Source organism: Macaca fascicularis, chromosome 4 (assembly GCF_037993035.2).
Source record: "Macaca fascicularis isolate 582-1 chromosome 4, T2T-MFA8v1.1".
Classification (NCBI taxonomy): Eukaryota; Metazoa; Chordata; class Mammalia; order Primates; family Cercopithecidae; genus Macaca; species Macaca fascicularis.
In genome coordinates, this window is record NC_088378.1 from 117,745,426 (window position 1) to 117,770,744 (window position 25,319).

The following is a 25,319-nucleotide window of genomic DNA, read 5'->3' on the forward strand; positions in this document are numbered from 1 at the left end:
CGTCTCAATGTGAGCTCCTATGAGTGTGCGCTCCTCTGAGTGTCAGCTCCTCTGATTGTGCGCTCATCTGAGTGTGCGGTCCTGTGAGTGTGATCCCCTGCGAGAGTGCACTCATCTGAGTGCATGCACCTCTGAGTGCACACTCCCCTGAGTGTGCAGTTTTCTCAGTGTGCGCACCTCTGAGTGTGCACTCCCCTGAGTGCACGCTCCCCTGAGTGTGTCCTCATCTGAGAGTGTGCTCCTCTCAGTGTACGATCGTCTGGGTGTGTGCTCCTCTGAGTATGATCTCCCCTGAGTGTGCACACCCCTGGATGTGCGTTCATCTGTGTGTGAGCTCCTCTGAGTGTGCACTCCCCTGAGTGTGAGATCCTCTGAGTGTGTGTTCCTCTGAATGTGAGCTCCTCTGAGTGTGTGTTCCTGTGAGTGTGAGCTCCTCTGAGTGTGCGCTCCTCTGAGTGTGAGCTCCTGTGAGTGCGCACTCGTCTGGGTGAGCTCCTCTGTGCGCTCGTCTGAGAGTGCTCTTCTGAGTGTGCACTCATCTGAGCGTGCGCTGTGAGTGTCATCTCCTCTGAGTGTGCGCTCATCTGAGTGCGTGCTCTGCTGAGTGCCTGCTCGTCTGAGTTGTGCTCCCCTGAGTGTGCACTCCCCTGAGTGTGTGCTCCCCTGAATGTGCGCTCGTCTGCGTGTCAGCTCCTATGAGTGTGCGCTCCTCTGAATGTGAGTTCCTCTCAGTGTGCACTGGTCTGTGAGAACTCCTCTGTGCGCTCCCCTGAGTGTGTGCTCCCCTGAATGTGCACTCCCCTGAGTGCGCGCTCCCCTGAGTGTGCTCCCCTGAGTGTGAGCTCCTCTGAGTGTGCACTCATCTGTGTGAAATCCTCTGAGTGTGCACTCGTCTGAGTGTACACTCATCTGAGAGTGTGCTCCTCTGAGTGTACGCTCATCGGAGTGTGTGCTCCTCTGAGTATGATCTCCTCTGAGTGTGCGCACCCCTGGATGTGTGCTCGTCTGAGTGTGAGCTCCTATGATTGTGCGATCCTCTGAATGTGAGTTCCTCTGAGTGTGCACTCGTCTATGTGAGCTCCTCTGTGTGCTCCCCTGAGTGTGCGCTCCCCTGAGTGTGAGCTTGTCTGAGTGCGATCTCTTCTGAGTGTGTGCTCATCTGAGTGCATGCTCCCCTGAGTGCATGCTCGTCTGGGCGTGCGCTCCCCTGAGTGTGCACTCCCTTGAGTGCGTGCTCCCCTGAGTATGTGCTCCCCTGAGTGTGCGCCCCTTTGAGTGCGCACCTCTCTGAGTGTGCGCTCGTCTGAGTGTGGGCTCCTCTGAGTGTGCACTCCTCTGTGTGTGAGATCCCCTGAGTCCATGCTTGTCTGAGTGTGTGCTCCCCTGAGTGTGTAGTCCCCTGAGTGTGGGCCCTCCTGAGTGTATGCTTCCCTGAGTGTTAGCTCATCTAAGTGTGCGTTCACCTGAGTGTGCGCTCTCCTGAGCATACTCTTTCCTGAGGGTGCACTCCTCTGAGTACGTGCTCCCAAGTGTGAGCTCGTCTGAGTGTGTGCTCCCCTGAGTGTGCACTCCCCTGAGTATGCTCTCCCCTGAATGCACACTCGTCTGAGTGTGAGCTCCTATGAGTGTGCACTCCTCTGAGTGTGAGTTCCTTCTGGGTGTGCACTACTCTGTGTGAGCTCCTCTGTGTGCTCCCCTGAGTGTGCGCTCCCCTGAGTGTGCACCCCTCTGAATGTGAGTTCCTCTGGGTGTGCACTCGTCTGTGTCAGTTCCTCTGTGCGCTCCCCTGTGTGTGCACACTCCTGAGTGCACACTCCCCTGAATGTGCACTCCCCTGAGTGTGCGCTCCCCTGAGTGTGCGCTCCCCTGAGTGTGAGCTCCACTGAGGGTGCACTCGTCTGTGTGAGCTCCTCTGTGTGGGCACTCGTCTGAGTGTGCACCCATCTGAGAGTGAGCTCCTCTGAGTGTACACTCGTCTGAGTGTGTGCTCCTCTGAGTATGATCTCCTGTGAGTGTGCGCTCCCCTGGATGTGCGCTTGTCTGATTATCAGCTCCTATGAGAGTGCGCTCCTCTGAGTGTCAGCTCCTCGGTTGTGCGCTCATCTGAGTGTGCGGTCTGGTGAGTGTGATCCCCTGCAAGTGTGCGCTCATCTGAGTGCATGCACCCCTGAGTGCACGCTCGTTTGGGTGAGCGCTCCCCTGAGTGCATGCTCCCCTGAGTGCACACTCCCCTGAGTGTGCAGTTTTCTGTGTACGCACGTCTGAGTGTGCGCTCCCCTGAGTGCATGCTCCCGAGTGTGCCCTCATCTGAGAGTGTGCTCCTCTGAGTGTATGATCGTCTGGGTGTGTGCTCCTCTTAGTATGATCTCCTCTGAGTGTGCACTCCCCTGGATGTGCGCTCGCCTGTGTGTGAGCTCCTCTGAGTGTGCACTCCTCTGAGTGTGAGATCCTCTGAGTGTGTGTTCCTCTGAGTGTGAGCCCCTCCAAGTGTGTGTTCCTGTGAGTGTGCGCTCCTCTGAGTGTGCGCTCCCCTGAATGTGTACTCGTCTGAGTGTCAGCTCCTATGAGTGTGTGCTCCTCTGAATGTGAGTTCCTCTGGGTGTGCACTCGTCTGTGTGAGCTCCTCTGTGCGCTCCCCTGAGTGTGCACTGCCCTGAGTGTGTGCTCCCCTGAATGTGTACTCCCCTGGTTGCGCGCTCCTCTGAGGGCACTCCCCTGAGTTCGCTCCCTGAGTGTGAACTCCTCTGAGTGTGCACTTGTCTGAGTGTGCACTCATCTGAGAGTGTGCTCCTCTGAGTGTACGCTCGTCGGAGTGTGTGCTCCTCTGAGTATGATCTCCTCTGAGTGTGCGCAACCCTGGATGTGCGCTCGTCTGAGTGTGAGCTCCTCTGAGTGTGCGCTCCACTGAGTGTGAGCCCCTCTGAGTGTGCACTCGTCTGTGTGAGCTTCTCTGAGCGTGCGTTTTTCTGAGTGTGCACTCGTCTGAGTGAGTGCTTCTCTGAGTGTTCGCTCATCTCAGTGTGTGCTCCTCTGAGTATGATCTCCTCTGAGTGTGCTCTCCCCTGGGTGTGCGCTCGTTTGAGTGTGAGCTCCTATGAGTGTGCACTCCTCTGAGTGTGAGCTCCTCTTGGTGTGTGTTCATCTGAGTGTGAGCTGCTCTCAGTGTGCACTCCTCTGAGCTTGAGCTCCTCTGAGTGTGCACTCGTCTGGGTGAGCTAGTCTGTGCGCTCGTCTCAGTGTGCACTCGTCTGAGAGTGTGCTCTTCTGAGTGTGAGCTCATCTGAGTTTTTGCTGTGAGTGTCATCTCCTCTGAGCGTGCTCTCATCTGAGTGTGTGCTCCACTGAGTGCATGCTCGTCTGAGTGTGCACTCCCCTGAGTGCGCACTCCCATGAGTGTGCACTCCCCTGAATGTGTGCTTGTCTGAGTGTCAGCTCCTTTGAGTGTGTGCTCCTCTGAATGTGAGTTCCTCTGGGTGTGAACTCGTCTGTGTGAGCTCCTCTGTGCGCTCCCCTGAGTGTGCACTCCCCTGAGTATGCTCTCCCCTGAATGCACACTCGTCTGAGTGTGAGCTCCTATGAGTGTGGGCTCCTCTGAGTGTGAGTTCCTTCTGAGTGTGCACTACTCTGTGGGAGCTCCTCTGTGTGCTCCCCTGAGTGTGCGCTTCCCTGAGTGTGCACCCCTCTGAATGTGAGTTCCTCTGGATGTGCACTCGTCTGTGTCAGTTCCTCTGTGCGCTCCCCTGTGTGTGAACCCTCCTGAGTGCGCGCTCCCCTGAATGTGCACTCCCCTGAGTGCGCACTCCCCTGAGTGTGCACTCCCCTGAGTGTGAGCTCCTATGAGTGTGCGCCTCTCTGAGGGTCAGCTCCTCTAAGTGTGTGTGTTCGTCTGAGTGTGAGATGCTCTGAGTGTGCACTCCTCTGTGCTTGAGCTCCTCTGAGTGTGCACTCGTCTGGGTGAGCTAGTCTGTGCGCTCATCTGAGTGTGCACTCATCTGAGAGTATGCTCTTCTGAGGGTGGGCTCATCTGAGTTTGTGCTGTGAGTGTCATCTCCTTTGAGCGTGCGCTCATCTGAGTGCATGCTCCACTGAGTGCATGCTCGTCTGAGTGTGCGCTCCCCTGAGTGTCCACTCCCATGAGTGTGCGCTCCCCTTAATGTGCGCTCGTCTGAGTGTCAGCCCATATGAGTGTGCGCTCCTCTGAATGTGAGTTCCTCTGAGTGTGACTCGTCTGTGTGAGCTCTGTGCACTCCCCTGAGTGTGCGCTCCCTTGAGTGTGCACTCCTCTGAATACGTACTCCCGAGTGTAAGCTCGTCTGAGTGTGCGCTCCCCTGAGGGTGCACTCCCCTGAGTATGCTCTCCCCTGAATGCACACTCGTCTGAGTGTGAGCTCCTATGAGTGTGGGCTCCTCTGAGTGTGAGATCCTTCTGAGTGTGCACTACTCTGTGTGAGCTCCTCTGTGTGCTCCCCTGCTTGTGCGCTCCCCTGAGTGTGCACCCCTCTGAATGTGAGTTCCTCTGGGTGTGCACCCGTCTGTGTCACTTCTTCTGTGCGCTACGCTGTGTGTGCTCACTCCTCAGTGTGCGCTCCCCTGAATGTGCACCCCCCTAAGTGTGCGCTCCCCTGAGTGTGCACTCCCCTGAGTGTGAGCTCCTCTGAGTGTGCGCTCCGCTGAGTGTGCACTTGTCTGAGAGTGCGCTCCTCTGAGTGGACCCTCATCTGAGGTTGTGCTCCTCTGGGTATGATCTCCTCTGAGTGTGCGCTTCCCTGGATGTGTGCTCGTCTGATTGTGAGCTCCTATGAGTGTGCACTCCTCTGAGTGTCAGATCTTCTGAGTGTGCGCTCATCTGAGTGTGTGGACCTGTGAGTGAGATCCCCTGTGAATGTGCGCTCATCTGAGTGCATGCACCCCTGAGCGCACGCTCGTTTGAGTGAGCGCTCCCCTGAGTGCATGCTCCCCTGAGTGCACGCTCCCCTAAGTGTGAGGTTTCCTCAGTGTGTGCACCTCTGAGTGTGCAATCCCCTGAGTGCATGCCCCCCTGAGTGTGCCCTCATCTGATAGTGTGCTCCTCTGAGTGTACGTTCGTCTGGTTGTGTGCTCCTCTGAGTATGATCTCCTCTGAGTGTGCACGCCCCTGGATGTGCGCTCGTCTGTGTGTGAGCTCCTCTGAGTGTGCACTCCTCTGAGTGTGAAATCCTCTGAGTGAGTGTTCCTCTGAGTGTGAGCTCCTCTGAGTGTGTGTTCCTGTGAGTGTGAGCTCCTCTGAGTGTGCACTCGTCTGGGTGAGCTCCTCTGTGTGCTCGTCTGAGAGTGCTCTTCTGAGTGTGCACTCATCTGAGCGTGAGCTGTGAGTGTCATCTCCTCTGAGTGTGCGCTCATCTGAGTGCGTGTTCTGCTGAGTGCCTGCTGGTCTGAGATGCACTCCCCTGAGAGTGCACTCCCCTGAGTGTGTGCTCCCCTGAATGTGCGCTCGTCTGAGTGTCAGCTCCTATGAGTGTGCGCTCCTCTGAATGTGAGTTCCTCTGGGTGTGCACTCGTCGGTGTGAGCTCCTCTGTGCGCTCCCCTGAGTGTGCACTGCCCTGAGTGTGTGCTCCCCTGAATGTGCGCTCCCCTGAGTGCACGCTCCCCTGAGTGTGAGCTCCTCTGACTGTGCACTCGTCTGTGTGAACTCCTCTGAGTGTGCGCTTGTCTGAGTGTGCACTCGTCTGAGAGTGTGCTCCTCTGAGTGTACACTCGTCGGAGTGTGTGCTCCTCTGAGTATGATCTCCTCTGAGTTTGCGCTCCCATGGGTGTGCATTCATCTGTGTTTGAGCTCCCATGAGTGTGCGCTCCTCTGAGTGTGAGCTCCTCTGAGTGTGTGTTCGTCTGAGTGTGAGCTCTTCTGAGTGTGCACTCCTCTGAGTGTGAGCTCCCCTGAGTGTGCACTCGTCTGCGTGAGCTCCTCTCTGCGCCCATCTGAGTGTGCGTTCATCTGAGAGTGTTCTCTTCTGAGTGTGCGTTCATCTGAGTGTGCGCTGTGAGTGTCAACTCCTCTGAGTGTGCACTCATCTGAGTGTGCCCTCCCCTGAGTGCAAGCTATCCTGAGTGCGCGCTCCCCTGTGTGCGTGCTCCCCTGAGTGTGTGCTCCCCAGAGTGTGAGTTCCTCTGATTATGCACTCATCTGAGTGTGATCTTATCTGAGTGTGTAGTTATCTGAGTGCGTGCTCCCCTGAGTGCATGCTCGTCTGGGTGTGCGCTCTCCTGAGTGTGCACTCCCCTCAGTGTGCGCTCCACTGAGTGTGTGCTCCACTGAGTGTGAGCTCCCAGCGTGCATGCCCCTCTGAGTGTGCACTTGTCTGAGTTGCGATCCTCTGAGTGTGCGCTCCTCTGAGTGTCAGCTCCTCTGAGTGTGTGTTCGTCTGTGCGAGCTCCTCTGAGTGTGCACTCGTCTGTGTGAACTCCTCTGAATGTGCGCTTGTCTGAGTGTGCACTCATCTGAGAGTGTGCTCCTCTGAATGTACGCTCGTCGGAGTGTGTGCTCCTCTGAGTATGATCTCCTCTGAGTGTGCACACCCCTGGATGTGCGCTCGTCTGAGTGTGAGCTCCTATGAGTGTGCGCTCCTCTGAGCGTGAGCTCCTCTGAGTGTGTGTTTGTCTGAGTGTGAGCTGCTCTGAGTGTGCACTCCTCTGAGCTTCAGCTCCTCTGAGTGTGCACTCGTCTGGGTGAGCTAGTCTGTGCACTCCTCTGAGTGTGCACTCGTCTGAGAGTGTGCTCTTCTGAGTGTGCGCTCATCTGAGTTTGTGCTGTGAGTGTCATCTCCTCTGAGCGTGCGCTCATCTGAGTGCGTGCTCCACAGAGTGCATGCTCGTCTGCATGTGCGCTCCCCTGAGTGTGCACTCCCATGAGTGTGAGCTCCCCTGAATGTGCGCTCCTCTGAGTGTGAGCTCCTATGAGTGTGCGCTCCTCTGAATGTGAGTTCCTCTGAGTGTGCACTCATCTGTGTGAGCTCCCGTGTGCACTCCCGTTAGTGTGCGCTCCCCTGAGTGTGCGCTCCCCCGAGTGTCAGCTCCTCTGAGTGTGCACTCCCCTGGATGTGTGCACGTCTGATTGTGAGCTCTTATGAGTGTGCACTCCTCTGAGTGTCAGCTTCTCTGAGTGTGCACTCCCCTGGATGTGCGCACGTCTGATTGTGAGCTCTTATGAGTGTGCACTCCTCTGAGTGTCAGCTCCTCTGAGTGTGCGCACATCTGAATGTGCGTTCCTGTGAGTGTGATCCCCTGCGAGTGTGCCCTCATCTGAGTGCATGCACCACTGAGTGCACGCTAGTTTGAGTGAGCGCTCCCCTGAGTGCATGCTCCCCTGAGTGAGCCCTCATCTGAGAGTGTGCTCCTCTGAGTGTACTATAGTCTGGGTGTGTGCTCCTCTGAGTATGATCTCCTCTGAGTGTGCACTCCCCTGGATGTGTGCTCGTCTGTGTGTAAGCTCCTCTGAGTGTGCCCGCCTCTGAGTGTGAGCTCCTCTGAGTGTGCACTCTTCTGAGTGAGCTCCTCTGTGCACTCATCTGAGTGTGCGTTCGTCTGAGACTGTTCTCTTCAGAGTGTGCGTTCATGTGAGTGTACACTGTGAGTGTCAACTCCTCTGAGTGTGCGCTCATCTGAGTGAGTGCTCCTCTGAATGTGTTCTCCCCGAGTGCACGCTCCCCTGAGTGAACGCGCCCCTGAGTGTGTGCTCCTTTCAGTGCGTGCCCCTCTGAGTGTGCACTCCTCTGAGTGTGCACTCGTCTGAGAGTGTGCTCTTCTGAGTGTGTGCTCATCTGAGTTGGTACTGTCAGTGTCATCTCCTCTGAGCATGAGCGCATGCTACACTGAGTGCATGCTCGTCTGAGTGTGCACTCCCCTGAGTGTGCACTCCGATGAGTGTGCGCTCCCCTGAATGTGTGCTCGTCTGAGTGTGAGCTCCTCTGAGTGTGCGCTCCTCTGAATGTGAGTTCCTCTGAGTGTGCACTCGTCTGTGTGAGCTCCTCTGTGCACTCCCCTGAGTGTGCGCTACCCTAAGTGTGCGCTTCTTTCAGTGCACGCGCCTCTGAGTGTGGGCTCCTCTGAGTGTGCGCTCCTCTGTGTGTGAGATCCCCTGAGTCCATGCTTGTCTGAGTGTGTGCTCCCCTGAGTGTGTACTCCCCTGAGTGTGGGCTCTCCTGAGTGTATGCTTCCCTGAGTGTTAGCTGATCTAAGTGTGCGTTCACCTGAGTGTGCGCTCCCCTGAGCATACTCTCCCCTGAGGGTGCACTCCTCTGAGTACGTGCTCCCGAGTGTGAGCTCGTCTGAGTGTGCACTCCCCTGAGTGTGCACTCCCCTGAGTGCTTGCACCCTGAATGTGCACTCCCCTGAGTGCGCGCTCCCCTGAGTGTGAGCTCCTCTGAGTGTGCACTCGTCTGTGTGAGCTCCTCTGAGTGTGTGCTCGTCTGTGTGTGTGCTCCCCTGAGTATGATCTCTTCTGAGTGTGCGCTCCCATGGGTGTGCGCTCGTCTGTGTGTCAGCTCCTAGAGTGTGCACTCCTCTGAGTGTGAGCTCCTCTGAGTGTGTGTTCGTCTGAGTGTGAGCTCTTCTGAGTGTGCACTCCTCTGAGTGTGAGCTCCTCTGAGTGTGCACCTGTCTGCGTGAGCTCCTTTGTGTGCTCATCTACGTGTGCGTTCATCTGAGAGTGAGCTCTTCTGAGTGTGTGGTCATCTGACTGTGCGCTGTGTCAACTCCTCTCAGTGTGCGCTCATCTGAGTGTGTGCTCCTCTGAATCTGTTCTCCCCTAGTGCACACTCCCCTGAGTGTATGCGTCCCTGAGTGTGCCCTCCCCTGAGTGCAAGCTATCCTGAATGCGCACTCCCCTGAGTGCGTGCTCCCCTGAGTGTGTGCTCCCCAGAGTGTGAGTTCCTCTGATTATGCACTCATTTGAGTGTGATCTCTTCTGAGTGTGTGGTCATCTGAGTGCGTCCTCCCCTGAGTGAATGCTCGTCGGGGGTGTGCGCTCTCCTGAGTGTGCACTCCCCTCAGTGTGTGCTCCCCAGAATGTTGTCTCCCCTGAGTGTGCGCTCCCAGCGTGCGTGCCCCTCTAAGTGTGCGCTTGTCTGAGTTGCGATCCTCTGAGTGTGCGCTCCTCTGAGTGTGAGCTCCTCTGAGTGTGTGTTCGTCTGTGTGAGCTCCTCTGAGTGTGCCCTTGTCCGAGTGTGTGCTCATCTGAAAATGTGCTCTCTGAGTGTGCGCTCGTCTGAGTGCGATCTCTTCTGAGTGTGTGCTCATCTGAGTGCATGCTCCCCTGAGTGCGAGCTCGTCTGGGTGTGCGCTCCCCTGAGTGTGCACTCCCTTGAGTGTGCACTCCCCTGAGTATGTGCTCCCCTGAGTGTGCACAGCTTTGAGTGAACGCCCGTCTCAGTGTGCTCTCGTCTGAGTGTGGGCTACTCCGAGTGTGCGCTCCTCTGTGTGTGAGACTCCCTGAGTCCATGCTTGTCTGAGTGTGTGCTCCCCTGAGTGTGTACTCCCCTGAGTGTGGGCTCTCCTGTGTGCTTCCCTGAGCGCGAGCTCATCTAAGTGTGTGCTCACCTGAGTGTGTGCTCCCCTGAGCATGCTTTCCCCTGGGTGCGCACTCCTCTGAGTACGTGCTCCCGAGTGTGAGCTCGTCTGAGTGTGCGCTCCCCTGAGTGTGCACTCCCCTGACTATCCTCTCCCCTGAATGCACACTTGTAGGAGTGTGAGCTCCTATGAGTGTGGGCTCCTCTGAGTGTGAGTTCCTTGTGGGTGTGCACTACTCTCTGTGAGCTCCTCTGTGCACTCTCCTGAGTGTGCGCTCCCCTGAGTGTGCAACACTCTGAATGTGAGTTCCTCTGGGTGTGCACTCGTCTGTGTCAGTTCCTCCATGCGCTCCCCTGTGTGCACTCTCCTGAGTGCGTGCACCCTGAATGTGCACTCCCCTGAGTGCGTGCTCCCCTGAGTGTGAGATCCTCTGAGTGTGCACTCGTCTATGTGAGCTCCTCTGAGTGTGCGCTCGTCTGAGTGTGCACCCGTCTGAGAGTGAGCTACTCTGAGTGTACGCTCGTCTGAGTGTGTGTTCCTCTGGGTATGATCTCCTCTGAGTGTGCGCTCCCCTGGATGTGTGCTCATCTGATAGTGAGCTCCTATGAGTGTGCGCTCCTCTGAGTTTCAGCTCCTCTGTGTGTGCGCTCATCTGAGGATGCGGTCCTGTGAGTATGATCCCCTGCGAGTGTGCGCTCATCTGAGTGCATGCACCCCTGAGTGCACACTCCTTTGAGTGAGTGCTCCCCTGAGTGCATGCTCCCCTGAGTGCACACTCCACTGAGTGTGCGGTTTTCTCAGTGTGCGCACTTCTGAGTGTGCGCACCCCTAGTGCACGCTCCCCTGAGTGTGCCCTCATCTGAGAGTGTGCTCCTCTGAGTGTACGATCGTCTGGGTGTGTGCTCCTCTGAGTATGATCTCCTCTGAGTGTGCACTCTCCTGGATGTGTGCTCGTCTGTGTGTGAGCTCCTCTGAGTGTGCACTCTTCTGGGTGTGAGATCCTCTGAGTGTGTGTTCCTCTGAGTGTGAGCTCCTCTGAGTGTGTGTTCCTGTGAGTTGAGCTCCTCTGAGTGTGCGCTCCTCTGAGTGTGAGCTCCTGTGAGTGTGCACTTGTCTGGGTGAGCTTCTCTGTGCGCTCGTCTGAGTGTGCTCTTCTGAGTGTGCACTCATCTGAGCATGCACTGTGAGTGTCATCTCCTCTGAGTGTGCACTCATTTGAGTGTGTGCTCTGCTGAATGTCTGCTCGTCTGAGTTGCGCTCCCCTGAGTGTGCACTCCCCTGAGTGTGTGCTCCCCTGAATGTGCGCTCGTCTGAGTGTCAGCTCCTATGAGTGTGCGCTCCTCTGAATGTGAGTTCCTCTGGGTGTGCACTCGTCTGTGTGAGCTCCTCTGTGCGCTCCCCTGAGTGTGCACTGCCCTGAGTGTGCGCTCCCCTGAATGTGCACTCCCCTGAGTGCGCGCTCCCCTGAGTGTGAGCTCCTCTGAGTGTGCACTCGTCTGTGTGAACTCCTCTGAGTGTGCACTCTTCTGAGAGTGTGCTCCTCTGAGTGTACGCTCGTCTGAGTGTGTGCTCCTCTGAGTATGATCTCCTCTGAGTGTGCACACCCCTGGATGTGCACTCGTCTGAGTGTGACCTCCTATGAGTGTGCGCTCTGCCGAGTGTAAGCTCCTCTGAGTGTGTGTTCGTCTGGGTTGTGCTCCCCTGAGTGTGCACTCCCCTGAGTGCGCACTCCCTTGAGTATGTGCTCCACTGAGTGTGCAATCCCCTGCGTTTGCGCCCCTCTGAGTTTGCGCTTGTCTGAGTGTTGGCTCCTCTGATTGTGTGCTTCTCTTTGTGTGAGCTCCCCTGAGTCTACGCTTGTCTGTATATGCGCTCCCCTGAGTGTGTGCTCTCCTGAGTGTGAGCTCGTCTGAGTGTGCCCTCCCCTAGAGTGTGCTCCCCTGAGTGTTCTCTCCCCTGAGTGTACACACCCATGTGTGTGTGCTCCCCTGAGTGTGAGCTCCTCTGAGTGTGCACTCGTTTGTGTGAGCTCCCCTGAGTGTGCATTTGTCTGAGTGTACAATTCGTCTGACACTGCGCTCCTCTGAGTGTACACTCATCTGGGTGTGTGGTCCTCTGAGTATGATCTCCTCTGAGTGTGCACTCACATGGGTGTGCACTCGTCTGTGTGTGAGCTCCTATGAGTGTGCGCTCCTCTGAGTGTGAGCTCCTATGAGTGTGTGTTCGTCTGAGTGTGAGCTCTTCTGAGTGTGCACTCCTCTGAGTGTGAGCTCCCCTGAGTGTGCACTCGTCTCCGTGAGCTCCTCTGTGCGCTCATCTGAGTATGCGTTCATCTGAGAGTGTTCTCTTCTGAGTGTGCATTCATCTGAGTGTACCCTGTGAGTGTCAATCCTCTGAGTGTGCGCTCATCTGAGTGTGTGCTCCTCTGAATGTGTTCTCCCTGAGTGCACGCTCCCCTGAGTGACGTGCCCCTGAGTGGGCGCTCTTTTCAGTTCGTGCCCCTATGAGTGTGCGCTCCCCTGAGTGTGAACTCTCCTGAGTGTGCGCTCCCCTGAGTGTGCCTAGAGTGTGCACTCCCCTGAGCGTGCACTCCCTGAGTGTGCGCTCCCGTTTGTGCGCTCCCCTGAGTGCACGCTCGTCTGAGTGTACACTCGTCTGAGTGTGCGCTCCCCTGAGCGTGCACTCTCCTGTGTGTGCGCTCCCCTGTGTGTGCCCAGAGTGTGCACTCCCCTGAGCGTGCGCTCCCTTGAGTGCATGCTCATCTGAATGTACGCTCACCTGAGTGTGCACTCCCCTGGGCGTGCACACTGGTCTGAGTGTGCGCTCCCCGGGGTGTGCACCCCCTGAGTGTACGCTCCCCTGAATGTGCACTCTACTGAGTGTGCACTCCCCTGAGTGTGCGCTCCCCTGAGTGTGCGCTCCCGATTGTGCACTCCACTGAGTGCGGGCTCCCCTTGAGCGCACACTCCCCTTAGTGTGCACTCCCCTGAGTGTGTGCACCTAGTCTGAGTGTGCGCTCCCCTGACTGTGCGCTCCTCTGAGTGTGCACTCCCCTGAGTGTGCGCTCCCCTGAGGGTGCGCTTGTCTGAATGTGCACTCACCTGAGTGTGTACGCCGGTCTGAGTGTGCACTCCCCTGAGCGTGAACTCTCCTGAGTATGCGCTCCCCTGAGTGTGCCCAGAGCTTGCAATCCCCTGAGTGTGTGCTCCCCTGAGTGTGCGCTCCCCTGAGGCAAGCTCGTCTGAGTGTGCGCTCCCCTCAGTGTGCACTCCCCTGAGTGTGCACTCCCCTGAGTGTGCATGCTTGTCTGAGTGCTCGCTCCCCGGAGTGTGCACTCCCCTGAGTATGCGCTCCCGATTGTGCACTCCACTGAGTGCGGGCACCCCTTGAGTGCACACTCCCCTGAGTGTGCACTCCCCTGAGTTTGCACGCTGGTCTGAGTGCGCGCTCCCCGGAGTGCGCGCTCCCCTGAGGGTGCACGCTTGTCTGAGTGCTCGCTCCCCCGAGTGTGCACTCCCCTGAGTGTGCGTTCCCCTGAGTGTGCCCTCCTCTGAGTGTGCACTCCCCTGAGTGTGCACTCCCGAGTGTGCACTCCCCTGAGTGTGCGCACCCTTGAGACACACTCGTCTGAGTGCGCACTCCCCTGAGTGTGCACTCCCCTGAGTGTGCGCTCCCCCGAGTGTGCCCTCCTCTGAGTGTGCACTCACCTGAGTGTTCACTCCCCTGAGTGTGCACTCCCCTGAGCGTGCACCCTGGTCTGAGTGCGCGCTCCCCTGAGTGTGCACGCTGGTCTGAGTGCGCACTCCCCTGAGCGAGAACTCTCCTGAGTATGCGCTCCCCTGAGTGTGCCCAGAGCTTGCAATCCCCTGAGTGTGTGCTCCCGAGTGTGCGCTCCCCTGAGGCAAGCTCGTCTGAGTGTGCACTCCCCTCAGTGTGCGCTCACCTGAGTGTGCACTCCCCTGAGTGTGCGCACCCTTGAGACACACTCGTCTGAGTGTGCACTCCCCTGAGTGTGCGTTCCCGATTGTGCACTCCACTGAGTGCGGGCTCCCCTTGAGCGCACACTCCCCTGAGTGTGCACTCCCCTGAGTTTGCACGCTGGTCTGAGTGCACGCTCCCCGGAGTGTGCACTCCCCTGAGTGTGCGCTCCCCCGAGTGTGCGCTCCCCCGAGTGTGCCCTCCTCTGAGTGTGCACTCCCCTGAGTGTACGCTCCCCTGAGTGTGCACTCCCCTGAGTGTGCACCCTGGTCTGAGTGCGCGCTCCCCTGAGTGTGCACTCCCCTGAGTGTGCGCTCCCCTGAGTGAGCACTCCCCTGAGGGTGCGCTCGTCTGAATGTGCACTCACCTTAGTGTGTACACTCCCCTGAGTGTGCACTCCCCTGAGTGTGCGCTCCCCTGAGGCAAGCTCGTCTGAGTATGCGCTCCCCTGAGAGTGCACTCCCGAGTGTGTGCTCCCGAGTGCGCGCTCCCTTGTGCATGCGCTCTCCTGAGTGTGCACTCCCCTGAGCGTGCACTCTCTTGAGCGTGCTCTCCCCTGAGCACACGCTCATCTGAGTGTGCACTCCCCTGAGTGTGCACTCCCCTGAGTGTGCCCTGAGTGAGCACTCCCCTGAGTGTGCGCTCCCCCGAGTGTGCGCTCCCCTGAGTGTGCACTCCCTTGAGTGTGCGCTCCCCCGAGTGTGCCCTCCTCTGAGTGTGCACTCCCCTGAGTGTGAGCTCCCCTGAGCGTGAACTCTCCTGAGTATGCGCTCCCGTGAGTGTGCCCAGAGCTTGCACTCCCCTGAGTGTGCGCTCCCGAGTGTGCGCTCCCCTGAGTGTGCACTCCCCTGAGGCAAGCTCGTCTGAGTATGCACTCCCCTGAGAGTGCACTCCCGAGTGTGCGCTCCCGAGTGCACGCTCCCTTGTGCGTGCGCTCTCCTGAGTGTGCACTCCCCTGAGCGTGCACTCTCTTGAGCGTGCTCTCCCCTGAGCACACGCTCATCTGAGTGTGCACTCCCCTGAGTGTGCCCTGAGTGAGCACTCCCCTGAGTGTGCGCTCCCCCGAGTGTGCGCTCCTCTGAGTGCATGCTCCCCTGAGTGCATGCTTATCTAAATGTACTCTCACCTGAGTGTGCACTCCCCTGAGCGTGCACGCTGGTCTGAGTGTGCCCTACCCTGAGTGTACGCTCCCCTGAGTGTGCACTCCCCTCAGTGCACGCTCTTCTGAGTGTGCGCTCCCCTGAGTGTGCGCTCCCCTGAGTGCCTGCTCCCTTGCGTGTGCATTCCCCTGAGTGTGCACTCCCCTGAGCACATGTTTGTCTGAGTGTGCACTCCACTGAGTGTGCACTCCCCTGAGTGTGGACTCCCCTGAGTGTGCGCTTTCCTGAGCGTGCACTCCCCTGAGTGTGCACTGCCCTGAGTATGTGCTCTCCTGAGTGCACACTCATCTGAGTGTGCGCTCCTGTGAGCATGCGCTCCCCTGATTGGGCACTCCTCTGTGCGCTCCCCTGAGTGCACACTCATCTGAGTGAGCTCTCCCCTGAGTGAGCGCTCCCGAGTATGCGCTCCACTGCACGCTCGTCTGAGTGTGCGCTCCCCTCAGTGTGCACTCCCCTGAGCGTGTGCTCCTCTGAGCGCATGCTCCTCTGAGTGCATGCTCATCTGAATGTGTGCTCCCCTGAGTGTGCACTCCCCTGAGTGTGTGCTCCCCTTAGCACGCACTCCCCTGAGTGTGCGCTCCCCTGAATGCACACTCGTCTGAGTGTGCCCTCTGAGTGTGAGCTCCCCTGGGTGTGCACTCCTCTGAGCGTGAGCTCCTCTGGGTGTGCACTCGTCCGTGTGAACTCCTCTGTGCGCTTGTCTGAGTGTGCACTCCCCTGAGTGTGCACTCTCTTTAGTGCATACTACACTGAGTGTACGCTCCCCTGAGTGTGATCTCCTCTGAGTGTGAGCTCCTTTGAGTGTGCACTCGTCTGTGTGAGCTCTTCTGAGTGTGCACTTGTCTGAGTGTGTGCTCCTCTAAGAGTGTGCTCCTCTGAGGGTGCGCTCATCTAAGTGCGTCCTCCCAAGTGCACGCTCATCTGAGTGTGCGCTCCCCTGAGTGTGCACTCCTCTGAGTGTGCACTCCTCTGAGTTTGTGCTCCTCTAAGTGCGTGCTCCCCTGAGTGCACATTCATCTGAGCATGCACTCCGAGTGTGCACTGCCCTGATTGCATGCTCCCCTGAGTGTGTGCTCCCCTGAGTGCATGCTCCCCTGAGTGTGTGCTCCCCTGAGTGCATGCTCCCCTGAGTGTGAGCTCCTCTGAGTGTGCACTCGTCTGAGTGTGCTCCTCTGAGTGTGGTCTCCTCTGAGTGTGCACTCCCCTGAATGTGCACTCGTCTGAATGTGAGCTCCTATGAGTGTGCGCTCCTCTGAGTATAAGCTCCTCTGAGTGTGCACTCGTCTGTGTGAGCTCCTCTGAGTGTGTGCACGTCTGAGTGTGTGCTCCTCTGAGTGTGTGCTCACCTGAGTGTGAGCTCCCGAGTGTGCACTCATCTGTGTGAGCTCCTCTGAGTGTGTGCTCGTCTGAGTGCACGCTCCCCTGAGTGCACGCTTGTCTGAGTGCACGTTCATCTTAGTGTGTGTTCCCCTGAGTGTGCACTCCCCGGAGTGTGAACTCCTCTGAGTGTGCACTCGTCTGAGTGTGCGCTACTCTGAGTGTGATCTCTTCTGAGTGTGCGCTCATCCGAGTGCATGCTCCCCCTAGTGCACGTTCGTCTGAGTGTGCGCTCCCCTGAGTGCACGCTCACCTGAGTGCGCGCTCCCCTGAGTGTGGTTATTTGAAAGTTAATTCAAAAAAAGCAAACTCCCATGAAGAAAAGCCACAATGAAACTATTCTCAGCTCTTCTACTGAGGTGAGACTGACATCTGCTGGCCTCCTTCTCCTGTGCAGACACTCTCTGGAAAGAATATACTTTTGCAAGATTCTAATCCTATTTATGCAAATGTATCTAGAATTATAGTTATTTGAAAAGAAATGCAAGAGTGCATTTATACAGGAGAGGTACTAAGAGCAAGATACAATAATATTTCAGTTATACGTTTGGAGACCAGGAGGAAGGCAGTGTGATGTGGTGCTACAGAGCAGATGCTCTGGTCCCTAACTGGCTGCAGGTTCAAATCCAAGTTCTACAACTCACATTTAGGGTTGGGATTGAGGAAATCACAGGTCAACAATAAATACTTTTCTCTTTCTCTCTCTCTCTCTCCTCTCTCTCTCTCTCGCTCTCTCTCTCTCTCTCACACACACACACACACACACAATGATTCAAAGATTCTTTAAGAAATTTGTTTCAAATTTTCATCATCATTTATAAAGCTCTTTGTTAGTGATAATTATGTGTTTATAGAAATTAAGGTGACTGACAATATAAGAGAAAATGAAAAAGAGAAACCAAAAATAAAGAAAATAAAGGGAGAGACAAAAAGACGAAGATAGAGTCAGAGGTAGATATGGAAAAAAAGGCGAAATGTGAAGTGGCAGATCCAGGCATAAAGAAACAAACGCCTAAGAAGACAGAGACAGAGAAATCTTGAGTAAGGAAGCCACCCAGAAGATTGTTCACTTCCCTCAAACTAAAACTACTCGATAAAGTAGAGGAAAAATGATCCAAGAGTATTTAAGCTGTTTGTCGGCTGACATATCTCATTTAGCTGGTTGGTCTCCTAAGCTGCCAATTTTCTCCTTGTGACTCTGTGGTAAGAAAGATTGTGCACAGTTCCTGTGGCTCCTCCATGAGGCAGCAGAACTCTCTCTGTAATATTCTCTGTAATGAAAAGCACATTTCTGAGGCAACACTAAGAAGTCAAGAGTTTCATTTAAAAGGGAGCTTCTTAAAGTAGGAAGTCCCTTTGGATGTGTGCAGCAGTATCATAGCGCCTGGAATTTTGGAGTTAGCACTGAACACTTCATTTTCTTATAATCTGTTTAATAGCACTGGGGTGATTATACTTGGGGAAGCAGGAGGGGTGAGATGTAAATGCAGCCAAGGCATGTATATGATGTCTAGGTGGCTCCACCTCAATGAACCCCAGGACAGCAGTTGAGGAAGTGTAACATATTCAGCTGAAATTAAAAATAAACCAGAATTAATCTAGATATGCTGAAAACTAGAATGAAATATGCTTCCTCTGCTATAATTTTTCTGCCTTTTGTTTGCAGTAGAAATCAGATTTACCCTCTCTGAATCTCTGATTCATTATCCATAATATACGGACACCAACAACCTACCCTATTTACCCTGAAGGATTATGAACATAAAATGAAATAATGTATGTGAAAACACTGAAAATTTTTCCAGTACTAAAAAATTATGGAATCGTTAAAAAAAAAAAAAAAAATTCTTTCTGGATAGGTGGCGAAGTAAACAGCCTTGGAGAATAGAAAGATGTGAAGCAAAAGCCATCTCCAAGCAGAAAAACCACTCCTGACAGGACCATGCCTTCACACTGGGCATTTGGGTGAAAGCTCTCAGAAGCCATGATATGGAGGCTTAAGCACTGGGTTAGCCAATGGGAATATTAGGCACACAAAAGTTCCGTCTCTCACTCTGAGGGTTGATTTAAACAGATGTTCTATCCATTCCTCATTTGAACAAGCTGTTATCAAGTTGGTTTCAAATTACCAAGGAAGAAAAACTGAATATGCCCTTCCATCCCTCGAATTGTGGATTAGAAGTGGCTATATAGGTGCTGCTGGAGAAGGACCAAATGAAGCTTCTCCTATGAGCAGGTTCCAACCTTGGTCTTAGTTGTCACTCACCAACCTTTGGTTTTGTGTGTGTGACTCACAGAATGAGGATCCTGGGCAGGGATGCATTTTTTCCCAGGTCCCAGGCACCCCTGGCTCTCAAGTGAACATTTGATCCCAAAAAGTCAAACAGTGACCACACAGAGGAAATGAATCACAGTCATGTCATCACTTACATGCTTTTCCTGTTATTTGAGATAATTATGCTCTGTCACATGATTGAGTGAGTTCTTTAAAATTTAAAACTTTGAAAACCACATAGAATTAATTAATATTGTCTTAGAAACAATCTCCTAATTGTGCCTAAAAAACAAGTAGTTGGACAAAAAGACTCAGAAAAGTTCTTTCCAGAATGGTAATGTTGGTTTGTTTTTATTTCCCTAGTTATATGAAAGGTGGATGTAATCATGATTTTGTGACCTTGGCAGAAAAGTCCAAATAGAAAGCACATACCCCCAGGGTAGGCAAAAAGAAATGATCATAACTGCAATTTATATTTATTTTTTACCTAATATTTTTAACAATTACAACATATATTTATGAAGTGCATAATGCCAAAATGCACTTAAACAATTTAAATATTTACATGATACATAAATATAAATTTTCATTAATATCAGTGCCCTATGCCCAAAAAACTTTGCGGAACATGGAAATACAGTTGTTGAGAACAGGCCCCCTAAAATTTGGCCATAAACTGGCCCCAAAACTGGCCATAAACAAAATCTCTGCAGCACTGTGACATGCTCATGATGGCCATAATGCCCACGCTGAAAGGTTGTGGGTTTACCAGAATGAGGGGAAGGAACACCTGGCCCATCCAGGGCGGAAACTGCTTAAAGGCATTCTTAAACCACAAACAATAGCATGAGCGATCTGTGCCTTAAGGACATGCTTCTGCTACACATAACTAGCCCAACCCATCCCTTTATTTCCACCCATCCCTTCGTTTCCCATAAGGGATACTTTTAGTTAATCTAACATCTATAGAAACAAAGCTAATGACTGACTTGCTGTTACTAAATACCTTGATAAATCTCTGTTCAGTGCTCAGCTCTGAAGGCTTTGAGACCCCTGATTTCCCAGTTCACACCTCCATATTTCTGTGTGTGTGTCTTTAATTCCTCTAGTGCCACTCGGTTAAGGTCTCCTGGACAGAGCTGGTCTTTGTATACAATGAAGTATATTCTGCCATGTAAAAAAAGTCACATGTTGCCTGGTAGTTTGGGTGATACTAAAGGCTTGGTTCTGTCGCAAGCTGACATGTGTCATAGGTTAATATTAAAATCCTTGAAGTTTTATCCTAAGAGCCACCAGTAAAATAGTGAAAATTCATTAATGTAATCAATTACAACTGATATAGTTTGGATGTCAGTCCCTCCAAATTTCATTGAAATGTGACCCCCAGTGTTGGAGGCGGGCTGGTTAGGAAGTGTTTGGGTCATGAGAGTAGAGCCCTCAGGAATCCCCTGTGGAACTGAGTGAGTTCTTGATCTATTAGTTCATGTGAGAGCTGGTTGTTTAAAGAGTCTGGTGCCTCCCTCCCCTCTCTCTTGCTTCCTTTTCCAACATGTGACATCCCTGCCTTCCCTTCACCTTCCACCATGACTGGAAGCTTCCAGGAGCCTCTGCAGAAGCCAAGCAGTTGCTGGTGCTATGCTTATACAGCTTGCGGAACTGTGAGCCAAACAACCCTCTTTTCTTTTTCAATTGCCCAACCTCAGGTATTCCAGTATAATAAGGCACAACAGACTAATACGATAACTAAAACAGAACTAACGGAGCCCGGTCTAGTGGCATTACGGATATCATTGTACAACACACATGTAAACTACACACAAAGCCAGGAAAATCCTAGTGTCAATCATAGGAATTACCTTTATATTTCTCGATAGAAGTGTGTCATAATGTTGTAGCCGCGTAAAGCTAACTGGGAATTGAGTTTTTCTTCAATCCAAAGTCTGGGAAATTAAACTTGATCTTCAAAATGACAGTTAAGGGCATAAGAAGCTAACATGGCAACCACATCCTTGTCAAAAAAGTGCAGCCCTTTATATTGACCTAATCTGACAAATGTGAAGAATTACAGACAGAAAAGGTGGTACACCACTGGCTTAAACATAACAGCAAGGAGCCATCTATGCCTGTTATGTGTGTAACTTACTGTGATTACGTGATTCACTTTCCGGAATGAGGCACGCTTCGAAGTTGACTCATCGGCAAAATCAGGTGGGCTGGGTTCTAAGACAGTGCTTTCCTAGGAGACAAAAATTAACTTATCAAGTTCCTCTTATTTTATTATGTCTGGCCTTGAATTTTAAATAAATAGAAATGATCCACATGGTCTTCCATTCACCTCATTCTGACAGAATCCAACCTCCAAAGCTATGGAGATACTGACTTCCTCCTGATTCAATGAATAAAATTAGGATGACAGAATCCCCTGGGCATGATTTGCTCTGTAAAGTGCTGCTAAACAAGGCCGTAAATTCCACTCCTCAGCTACTGCCAAGGACCAAAGCGAACAGAAAACGCAATTCAGAGGTCAACTGCAAGAGGTTTTCAAAATTGTTCCTTTATTAATACACAACTGATTAATACAAGGACATGGACAATATCAACCTAATTGCCTAACACTCGTATTTACCCTGATTTGTGGTTGACAAAAAAGTAGATCCTTTATTGGTCTCAGTGAGTCCTCAGCTTGCTTTCTTCCCTACATTCTGCCCCTCACTTTGATAAACCATGTCTACTCATTACCTTGGTAATCATTATGATACTCATGTAACCAATTTTGTTTATCTGGCTTTCCTTAATGTTCATATTTTTATGGATGAATTGATTGATTTGTCGATTTTAATGGGGAGACTTAGTGTTATGCTTGTATCCAGATGAATTCAGACTGATGAGTAAAGTGGTCACGTGAGTATCATAATGATTACCAAGGTCAATAACTCCCAATCCAGCATCCTTATCGATACCACACTGTACATGTCTTACAAAAAAGATTTAAAATATCATGCAGGTGATATAATTGCCAGGAATTACTGTAGATCAGTGGTCCCCAACCTTTTTGCCACCAGGAACCAGTTTCGTGGAAGATCATTTTTCCATTGACCAGGGGTGGCAGTTGGGGGTTGGTTTCAGGAATAAACTGTTCCACCTCAGACCATCAGGCATTAGGACATTAGATTCTCATAAGGAGCAGGCAAACTAGATCCCTCGCATGCACAATTCACAATAGGGTTTGGGCTCCTGTGAGAATCTAATGCCGCAGCTGTGACAGAAGGCAGAGCACAGGTGGTAATGCTTAGTCTCCTGCCGCTCACCTCCTGATGCACAACCTGGTTCCTAACAGGCCACAGGCCAGTACCAGTCCGAGGCCCAGGGGCTGGGTACCCCTGCTCTAGATGATGCCTGCTGGAGTCTCTACCTAACCCATAATCCTTATTCTCTGAAATTTGGGTTTCATGTTTATACTCTGTCATCCAGACTCGGCCTCCACCACAGCTGACTGGACAAGCAGGGATCTCCTGATCATGAACTCACCTGACCATGGGATGGCCTGACCCGGGGGAATCATCTGGCCAGTGAAAATCACCAAAGTAACAAGGATCACCTGTTCTCTGAAATCCAAAAGTTAAAAGCATATGAAAAAATGCCTAACAACCCTAATCATCAGATAAATGCAAATTAAAACCACAATGACGTATTATCTTATACCAGTCAGAATAGCCATTATTAAAAAGTAAAAAATAATGGATGTTGGTGAAGATAGGGATAAAAAAGAATGTTTATACACTGTTGATGAGAATGTAAATTAGTATAACCTCTATGGAGAACAGTTTGGAGATTTCTCAAAGAGCTAAACATAGAACTACCACTCAACCCGGCAATCTGACTACTGGGATTTACTGGTATCTACCCAAAATAAAGAAATCAGTCAAAAAGACACCTGCACTCATAGTTTAATCACAGCACTATTCACAATAGCAAAGTTATGGAATCAACCTAAGTATCCATCAACAGATGAATGGATAAAGAAAACATGGTATATATACAGCATGGAAGACTAGGCAGCCATAAAAAAGAATGAAATCATGTCTTTTGCAACAACATGGAGAAACTGGAGGCCATTATCTAAAGTAAAACAACTCAGAAACAGAAAGTCAAATAGAGCATGTTCTCACTTATAAGTGGAAGCTAAATAATGTGTACACAGGAACATAGTGCAGAGTAATAGACATTAAAGACTCAAACAGTAGGATGGTGGGAGGGGGTACAGAATGAGAAATTACTTAATAGATACAATGCATGTTATTCAGGTGATATGCGTGCTAAAAGCCCAAATTTCACCACAATGCAATATATCCATGTAATAAAACTGCAATTGTACTTCTTAAAATTTATGCAAATAAAAAACCAAAAACAAAAGCAAACAAAAAAAACTTTATACAGAGATAGTTCTGTAAAATCAGGGAAAACTGCAATTGTATTCCTCTAATAAAGTCAGTCTAATAAAGTTTTCCTCTTTGTTTTGAGATTTTTAGGGTTTTAAAAAATTTAATTCCAAATAAATAAATAAATACATTAATAACACAAAAGGAAAATTAGCAGTCAAAAATTCAATTCTACATATTTATTTGATATGGGCACCATTGGCATTTATACCCATTCTTTTGCTTTGGTTGTTAATGCTCTTTAAAGTTAACATTTTTGATTTTTGAACAACAAAATTTATAACAGAAAAAAATTTAGACTTGGTCTGCTATTTTATTCCATTTATGATTCTGATACATTACACTAAATCTAGTTTAAAACTGAAAAATACAAAGATCCCCCAGGAAAAAGTCTTAACTTTTTCTAATTTCAGTGTTTGAAATGGTTTGACAGGTAACTGTGATCCATATTTTAATACCCATGCGTAGTAAAAAAAGGTTTTGTTTTATATTTTTTGTTGTTACTTTTATCTTTATAAAGATGAAAAATAAAATAAAATTATACAACAATTGTTAAATAAACCAGCGTTCTCAAAGGGCAGATGCACACACCTCAGGGATATGCAATCCCCAAAAGAGGTTCATTGTAGTGTAGGAAAGAAATATTAGAATTTCAGTCTATCATAGCCTTTTATATTTCAATTTTTCTATAGGTGTATCTTATAATTGCCACAATGTATTAGTGCAATATTAGGTATATAATTTATTTTTTTAAATAGACATACATATATTGGGTCTGCAAGCTCAAAAATGTTCCGAGTGCCCTTTTGAAAAGCTTAGGAACCACTGAAAGTCGAGTGCCACTTTTTCTTGCCAGCCTTTTTCAATCCTAGAACACAGCACCATCTGGTGGTACCCTGAGATAATGCATGCATGATGTTTGAGTCGTTTTTATAAGAAAAATACTGTTGTCATTCAGATAACAAGACAAATCAATAATAACCATTCTAAATTAGTAATACACCATTTTAACTAAATCAAGAGCAACTATGAAAATAGTATTTCTATTGTTTCCTACTACTGCTTCTAGGCTCTTCGGCCTTTTTTCCTGAGCACACCAGCTCATTAGCTGCACCCTTCTCCATACTTCATAGGTACCCCGCTTAAACCACTTGTCCCGCAGACTTACAGTGATGTGCTTACATGTCATTATCTTTCTATTAATTATAAAGAAACACTGTCTAGTAAAAAGATAATATGACCCACAAATGCAAGTCACACACATAACTTTCAATTTTCTAGTAGCCAGACTTTAAAAAATAATAAGAAATAGATAAGATGTATCTTAGTATATTGTATATAATCTTAATTGTATATTGTGTATTATCTTAATACATTATTATATATATATACATATATAAGACTTATCTTAATATATTGTATATAATCTAATGTATCTAAAACATCATTTTGATATATATGAAACATTAATAATGAAATAGTTACTTTTTTGTATGAGGTCTTCACAATTCAAAGTGAGTTTTATATCTATAGCATGTCTCAACTGGGACTTGCCACATTTCCAGTGCACAATGGCTATGTGTGTCTAGTGGTCGCTGAATTGGACAGTGCAGTTCTAAAGGCAAGGTCTAGTATCTTCTTGCACTTAGTGAATGTTCAGTAAATGGTGCCAAACTCCTGACCTCGTGATCCACCTGCCTCAGCCTCCCAAAGTGCTGGGATTACAGGTGTGAGCCACCATGTCTGGCATTTACTTTGTATCTTTTATGGTTAGTACATGGGGATAAAAGTAAGGCAATCCTCCTTTAGAACTCTGAGGATTAAATCTATGACATCAACACAGAATAGGTAAGATTGGCGATTGGCAGAAATAATCTAGACACAGTGGTCAGGGCCAACAGGTGTCGATGTGCAGGCTGGGTACTATGTAACCTTACACAGTCCCAGTCAGGTGCACAACCTACAGACCACAACTGGCAGCCTTGAGAGTGATTTTCTCTCAGGTCACGGAAGGAAGACAAACCCTGGAAATCAAATCTAGGCTCTACCGAGTATAAACAAAAGCTGAATATTATCAAGACTGCTGAGATGTCTGAAAGAAGAATGTGTGGCTGAAGGAGATGGGCCTCAAATCCAATCCTGCCTTCATGACTAGAAGGTAAATGCCATTTTTTACCAAGACCAGGCTCACATTCTTTTGATCCCCTGTATTTTGCCCAATAGGCTCTGCAGTTCATGACCTGCAATCAATGTTCAATGATTTATTTTCTCTACTGGTGCTTTGCAAGAGGCAAATTTTATTTGGGCAAACAATAATCACAAAATAAATACAAGGATCCCCTTTCACTTATAAAGTACTGGAAAAATATCAGAAAACTGCTATTAAAACATTCAGTTGGCATGGGGTTGGAGCTCCATGTCCACATTTTAAACGTGAATGGCTCTTAAGAAAGACAGTTTTACCCAGTTTGGCCTGATAAGTAATTTAAAGTAATCTGAAGTGCTTCTGAGGAAATTTCCTTCTAAAGAGAGAGAAAAAAAAAACAGAA

At 50.7% G+C, this 25,319-nt stretch overlaps 1 long non-coding RNA gene across 1 annotated transcript in view; it reads right to left on the reverse strand.

Annotated features, from left to right (window-relative positions):
* LOC123572965 (uncharacterized) overlaps window positions 1–25,319 on the reverse strand; it is a 112,808-nt gene that overhangs the window by 37,969 nt on the left and 49,520 nt on the right. Inside the window, exon 2 of the long non-coding RNA XR_006697605.2 lies at window positions 20,475–20,567. This is a non-coding gene — a long non-coding RNA (uncharacterized lncRNA). The remainder of the gene's footprint in view (window positions 1–20,474; window positions 20,568–25,319) is intronic.